Source organism: Prosopis cineraria, unplaced genomic scaffold (genome assembly GCF_029017545.1).
Source record: "Prosopis cineraria cultivar Desert tree isolate PC_DT_omini unplaced genomic scaffold, ASM2901754v1 PC13, whole genome shotgun sequence".
Lineage (NCBI taxonomy): Eukaryota > Viridiplantae > Streptophyta > Magnoliopsida > Fabales > Fabaceae > Prosopis > Prosopis cineraria.
Window position 1 is genome coordinate 19,070,560 of NW_026555344.1, and position 7,841 is coordinate 19,078,400.

General features: G+C 32.3%; 1 pseudogene; it reads left to right on the plus strand.

Annotated features, from left to right (window-relative positions):
• The first annotated feature begins 222 nt into the window (after nucleotides 1-222).
• On the plus strand, nucleotides 223-5,040 carry LOC129290429 (protein DETOXIFICATION 16-like; annotated as a pseudogene).
• The last annotated feature ends 2,801 nt before the right edge of the window (nucleotides 5,041-7,841 follow it).

The window sequence follows — 7,841 nt, forward strand, 5'->3', positions numbered from 1 at the left end:
TTATACCTTAAAAAATTAAAAAATTTTATATTTTTTAATATTTAACGCTACACATTTTTTTAAGCTGAGGGAGTATTTAATTTGCAGCAAGTAGATCTGAAGGCGGACAACCTGCTTGGGAGCAGAGTAAAAAATGAAATTTTTGCTCCACGTGTCATCTTGGGCTTCACGTTTCTGAATTTATGATTACATATAATATCCTCTGCATCCTCCCCCTCACTGATCAAAACTATGGAGAGAGAGAGCCAAACGGCAGCGCTGAGTTCTCCTTTGATTCGAATCTCAGGAGAAAATGAATTATTCAAAGTTGACACAGAGCGAAACAAGCAAAGAGGATTAGAAACAAGTCAGGTTCTTGAAGAAGTGAAGAAGCAGTTATGGCTATCAGGGCCATTGATATCTGTGAATCTTTTAAATTATTGCTTACAAGTTATATCAGTCATGTTCGTTGGGCATCTAGGCGAATTAGCTCTCTCTGGTTTCTCCATGGCTACGTCTTTTGCTTCTGTAACTGGGTTCAGCTTATTGGTGAGTAGAATCGCTCCTAGCTTCAACTTTACTTCAATAACTTAGTTCTGCAACCTTTCTAAGTGCTTAATGATGAAGGGCCTTGAACACAGCAGGTGATCAGTGATGATTATAAATCCAAAAGATATAATATCTGATCAGTAACAATGACTAACAAATAATATCTTGACTTGATGATCTCAGAGAAATAGGCTTTTTATGGGATTATGTAAATTCCGACGGCAGATATATAGTTGTATCTTTGTGTCTGTTGGGCTATCGACTTTTATTGAATCTGGTCCAAAAATAAGCCTAATCATGAATGGGGCATAGTCATAGTATTGATAAATTTTCGATCTTCATGTGTAATATGCTTGGGGTTTTAAGTGCAATTTTCTCCTACCCGATTTGAAAATGAGTGGCAACATTAGTTATTATAACTAGATCTTCAAAACCAAGTGTGGGTGTTATATACGAGAAGCTAGTGGTTGAAGACTGACACACTCTGCGTATTCTTGCCCAAATGAAAAACTTCCCACTCTTTTCTCTCTTATCTCTGTACGAGTAACTCTGTACGTAACTCTGTTTAACTCTACGTACTCTGCACATAACTCTGTTTAACTGTACGTAACTCTGTTAACTCTTTTCTTCCTAGTTTAACTGTACGAGTGTGCGTGTCATATACCGGTTTAGCTGTACGTAACTCTGTTTCCGACGCAGAGATCATCCGATGTGTAGGTATTTTTCCTCCTTCACTTTCTTACAGTCTCTAAGATGTCTTCTCTTTGTGCTTCAAACAGCAAGGAATGGCAAGTGCATTGGATACCTTATGTGGCCAATCATACGGAGCAAAGCAGCACCACATGTTGGGGATACACATGCAAAGAGCCATGCTAGTTCTTATGATTGTTAGCATTCCACTTGCCATTATTTGGGCCAACACGGGGTCTATTCTAAGTGCTTTAGGCCAAGATCCTGAAATATCTGCAGAAGCAGGACAGTATGCTCAGTTCATGGTTCCATGTCTTTTTGCTTATGGTCTTGTACAATGCCTAAACAGATTCTTACAAACACAAAATATAGTGTTTCCAATGATGTTGGCTTCTGGAGTTACAGCCTTACTACATATTCTTATATGTTACATTATGGTATTCAAATCTGGACTAAGGAATAGAGGAGCTGCATTGGCAAATGCAATATCTTACTGGGTTAATGTTTTGATATTGTTATTGTATGTGAAGTTTCTCCTTCTTGTGCTAAAACTTGGTCGGGCTTTTCAAAAGAGGCTTTGCATAACATTCCCACTTTTCTGAGACTTGCCATTCCTTCAGCTGTTATGGTTGGTTAATTTCATTTTCTTGTGATGATTTAGCATATATTGTTTGAGATTTTAAATGTTTTGTTCAACTCACATTATTAAATTGCCTCATATGCATGCGTAGCTTGGAAATGTGGTCATTGAAATGATAGTTCTCTTGTCTGGTTTTCTGGTTTACTTCCAAATCCAAAGTTGGAAACATCAGTGCTCTCTATAAGGTTAGTTTCATCTTGAATTCAAAGTACTTTTCACAATTATTCTTATCCTTACTTGATATTAATTTTAAGGGTTAAAGACCATTTTTTCTTTTGAAAATTTTTTCCATAAGAGTGTTGGGCACCTGTATTGAATGGTAGGGCAATATCCCTCTTAAAACAAATTTATTTAGGAGCAAATTCACCCTTCCGTAGAGATTTATTATTTTCTTCTTTATCTATTAACATGGAATATTTGTGGGGGTCCACGTATAGTAACAGTAAGGCATTTTAACTTATTATGCTATCATTTTGCTGCTAAAATATGACCTAGTTCTTGCCACTATCACTGCACTTTCAACTTCTTTAGCCCGCATTAAATAGTCAAAATAGGTTAAAATGCCTTGCTGTCACCATGTGTGAACTCCACAACTATTACACATTCGTAGATAATGAAAAAGATTATGGATTTTTGATGGAAGGGTCATTTTGGTCCTGAAAAAACATTGTTCGAGAGGGACTAACTGCCCTATCTTTCAGTACAGTATTCCTAGAACTATTAGAAAATTTAGGAGGGGAGAATGATATTTGGCCCTATTATTAATCTTTGAACCAACCTAACCTCGCCTGTAATTATCAGCCTTAACACAGCTGCAGTTGTATGGATGATTCCCTTCGGACTTAGTGGCGCTGTAAAGGTATAATTATTAGTAGTGCTTATGAAGTTTCATGATTATAACATAAGTTAATTAGCACTCATAACTATGTTATATATTGTGTTATTGTTTGCAGCACCCGTGTCTCCAAATGAACTTGGAGCTGGTCATCCACTTACTGCTCGATTAGCCGTGTGTGTTGTGCTAGTAATGGCCATTATTGAGGGCATATTAGTTGGAATGGTTCTGATGCTAATACGAAATATCTGGGGATACGCTTATAGTAACGAAGTAGCAGTAGTCAAATATGTAGCAACCATGCTGCCAATTCTTGCCATATCCAACTTTCTAGATGGACTCCAATGTGTTCTTTCAGGTTCATTTATTCCTCAAGAGTTTTATATCTTTTTTGATTCCTATTATATGGCACTTACTAGAACAATTCTTTGGCCCTTCGTATAAGGTACTTGATGATGTATATATTAATTATGCATTTTTTTTGTCAAAATTACCCCTATTTAAAATCATTAAATATGAGAAAAATGTGATAAAAATGTGAAAAAATTTCATTTAAATTGGGGTAAAATTGAAATTTTTTATTTTCATGCAAAATTAATAACTTAACTGCCAACAAAGGTTGGTCCAGTTGGTAATGAATCACGTTACCAATATAAAATTTTGTTAGTAGACGATCTATAAATATTTTTGTGAGTATTTTTTGTACCTCAAGACATGTTCTGGTCTAGATGAGCTCTCAAGACTCAACTTACCTGAACTACATTGTATTAAAATATAAGTTAATAACTGAATTACTTTTCCTTAATTTTGGTGAGGTAGTTTGATATGCTTTGTAATAGGGATTGGAGGGAGTATTATTCATTTTAAATTTTGATTAATTAAGTGTTGACATGTATTTGTTAACTCTTTTTGTTAGGCACAGCAAGAGGATGTGGTTGGCAGAAAATTGGAGCTTATGTCAATCTTGGGTCATACTATCTAGTTGGGATTCCATCCGCTGTCTTGCTTGCTTTTGTCTTTCATGTTGGTGGCAAGGTGAAGTCCCTTCTTTCGTAGAATACTAACTTTGGTTATTTTATCAAGTGAGAATTGCATATATATATATATATATATATATATATCTAAAAATATGTAAATAACAATTAAATATCGTGAAATATGATAATTATTATTTAATTTTTAGGAACTGATCTAGTATTTTAATTTTTAATGAAATGACATATTAGCCTCAGTAACTATTATATGAAATGACTATTTTGATATTTAGTTTTTGACTAAGATAGAATAGCAAATAATTTCTTTCTTTTTGTAGATTTGTAATTTTTAAATAAATTAAAAAATAATTTTTTTTTGGAAATGTCTACTTTGGTTTCACTTGATTGGTAAACAAATTTATAAAGAGAAAATAATTATTCTTCATTCTGTTTTAGTCAATAACTCAATCAAATTAATCATTTTTTATAATAGTCATTGAGAGCAAATATGTCATTTCATCAAAAATTAAATAGTGTTAGACAAGTCCCTTGGGACTAAGTAATAATGATTACATTTCATAGTATCTAATTGTTATTTATATATTTTGATAATATTTATTTGCCACGGCCATGAAATTCATGATAAACCGAACTGTACTAAATCCATTACAAAGGTCTACATCTATTGCAAATTTTCAATTTTTTTTTGTGAAAAATAATGCAATAGGCTGATTTCTTGTTATTTGCGACAACTAAAATATATGGTGCAGGGACTTTGGTTGGGGATCATATGTGCACTTCTCGTTCAAGTGGTATCCTTATTAATAATCACTATACGTACTGATTGGGACAAAGAGGTGAACATCCTGTCTTCATGTTTCATTCTTTTCATAAATTTTGGTCACATGCTCGCTTTCCTTTTTTTTTTTTTTTTTTCTTTTTCCCCTTCCTTCTAAATTCTCCCTTCTCTTTCAGGCAACGAAAGCTAGAGATAGAGTGTATGATTCAGCGACCATAGAGACAATCGTCTCGTGAAGCTGTCAGGCTTGGCCTCTTACATGTTCATGCCGCATGAAGTACAAATTCTTCATAAATTATATGACAACTTTGAGTTAATTTTTATTGCCCAAAATAAAAGATAATTTGAAAAAAATAAGATTTTACTATGGGAAAATTTCAGATAGGGATCCTTGACCCGACATAATTAAAAAGAGGATTTCACAATTTTTAAAATTTCATTGAAGGATGTGTACAGAATTTATTTTAAATTTGTGACGAAAATAATAAAATTATCCTCATTTAAAGGAACAGCATAGAAGACTTGTTCATTTTTATATTGTATATTTTTCATTTATTTACGAAATATGTTGTTATTTGCCTAACGTCATATAGCTTTAGTTTCACTTGATTTCATTTCAAGTGTTGGTTTTATGATAAGACAACTTATTCATTCTCAGATTGTATGTTGTTTATTTACTAAGGAATATTGTTTGTTTTCTACTTCACTTATTTATGTAGGAAAATGAACAACATTTTGTAAGTCAATGAACAACATATAGTATGGGAACGAACAAATCATTTATCTTGTTCATTTAAATGAGGGTAATTTTATTATTTTCGTCACAAATTTAAAAAAAAAATATTCCATATGGGTCTATCAATGAAATTTGAGAAATTCTAGGATCCTTTTTCATTATGTTTGGTCTAGGGTCCTCACTTGAAAATTTCCCTTTTATTAATAATATTTTATTAATATTATCCTTTAATTGGAGAAAAAATTAAAATGATAATGTAGTGTGATGATTCATTGTAGAAAGATATTTTTAAAAGTTTATACTCTTGTTTCGAAGAAATAAATTGGATATTATTGATGCTGCACTATCACTTTTAGTCAATTTTAAAAGCCAGATTAGACATTGAATCAGACAAGAGGTTAGTTTAAAGGGCAATGGTTTTATCATGATCAAATTGTGGTCGGGCCAATTTTGATTAATTTAATATATTTAAAATTATATACATAAACGATAAGATAAATTCATCTATAATCATAAAAATTAATGTTTAGATAAAATATAAAGATAAGAAAATTATAAGTTGTTTATAATTTCTTATTTAAAATAATAGTATTTTAGTGTATTTCATTTCGCCTTCCTATTTTTTTATAAGCATAAATAATATCAATATGAATCCATAAATAGATATTTTATCTCCCTCACATCCCAAAATGCATCCCGCCTTCTGCTCCATTCTCAAATGTATCAAATATTTAATAATATTAAAATGGTGACATTCATGTGGAAAGTGGGAAGAAATCGTACAGCAAAAACAAAAAATGAAGCAAATTGATCCATTGTACTGGCACGCGCGTTCTTTGGATGACACATTCTCTCCCCCCACCCCCCTTCCCAAAATAGTTAGGAGCCGACTTCCTTTCATTAAGAAAAGCCTTCTCTATCTTTTCATTAAGATAGAAAAAAATTTAAACCGTTCAAAATATTTCAATTTTTATTTTGAATTGATATTTTAAAATAAAAATAAAAATTATAAAAATTCTTAATAAATATATTTATTAATCTGATAGTCTAAATTTAATATTAAATTTTTAAATAAATTTGTTGCTCTATTCAGAATATATCTATATTGTTTAGAATATATTTAAAAAGTCAATTTAAATTTTTAATATTAAATTTAAATCATCTATATTAAATTAAATCTAAATTCTCTAATTAATAAGTATATTTATTAAAATATTTTATATATTTTATTTGAAAAATATAAATTAAAAATAAAAATTAAAAATATTTAATCTAAATTGTTTAGGTTAAATCTGGATAGTCCAGAGAGGAGGTTTTTTTTTAAAGGAGGGAATTCGAGTCCTCAAAGTTAAGGCTAGCATAAAGCTAGAAATGTTCAATTGTACAAAAGGTCGCCAATCAGGTGGGCCTTATCCTACTCTTATTAGCCAAAATAAGCTTTCACAATTAGAAGGAGCTTCATTAAGTAATGAAAAGTCGTTCAAGCAGTCATAGGCTATTTTGGCTAGGAAGTGCGCATATGAGTTGGCAGCTGCATCCTTAGGAGCATGTAGGATCCTGTAGTCATTATGAGAGCATGTGGCTTCTTGTAACTCTTAAACAATTTCAGCAATTGCATCCAAGAAAGAGTATATCATAGCTTTCTCAATATTAAGACTTGAACAAAGTCTCGGTCCATACTTAATAGCGTGAACAGCTACAGCGATTGGTAAATTACCCAGGTTACTAATAAAGCCCTTCAACCAATCCCTTGTGCAGTTCCGTGCTAGTCCTCCACATGTTACGCTACTCTATTGATACAATGTACATTTATTCGTATAGTGCCTTGTGTTGGGGTCACCCATTTAGAAGGTCGGGCAGCATCCATTGTAGGAATTTGAATTTGTAGGTGCTCAAGATACTTTCTTCCATTAGGCTTCTTCTACATGCCTGGATGATCTCATCATCGATATGGTTGGTGCCTTCAAAAATGTATCTGTATCTATATGTCTATAATAGCTAGCAAATTTTTTCAAAGACTTTAACCCAAGGTCAATTTCAAAAGAAGCTGAATCCAATCAGGTGGGATGTGTTCCATCGAATCCGATCCTGCAAGCTACAGGAAAAGAAATAGTCATGATAAATAGGGTTTGTAATATCCATAAGTGTTTTGCTCTCTCATACTCTCTTAGAAGATGATTGATACTCTCATCACAATCGAACTCAAAAAGGCAACTCGGATCATTTGTAAGTCTTTTGAGATGACATTCTTCTTCTTTCCTTTCCTTCTCTTTGTTGCTGATTGCTGAGGGTCTCATTCAACTGTAGCTTCACTTTCAGCTTGTCTGATGGGTTTATCATAAATTGTGTAGTTTTGTGACTAAAAAAAACAAATCTAAGGTGATTTTTTGCCACAAAATGTATTCTTTTTTTTTTGTAAATCTTTTTCATTTTTCTAATTTTCATGTTCTCTCTCATGCACCTCAACCCTTCCTTACATTCCATTTTTTCCCTAAATACCATCTCTTGAACTAGCTAAACTTGTCAACCATTCAGTTTTCACTGTTTTTTTTGGTTTGTTAACTGGTTGACCGGTTTGATTATTCTCTGGTTTTTTTGTATCACCCAGATCGGGCTAATAACTATTTCTCAGTCCAATC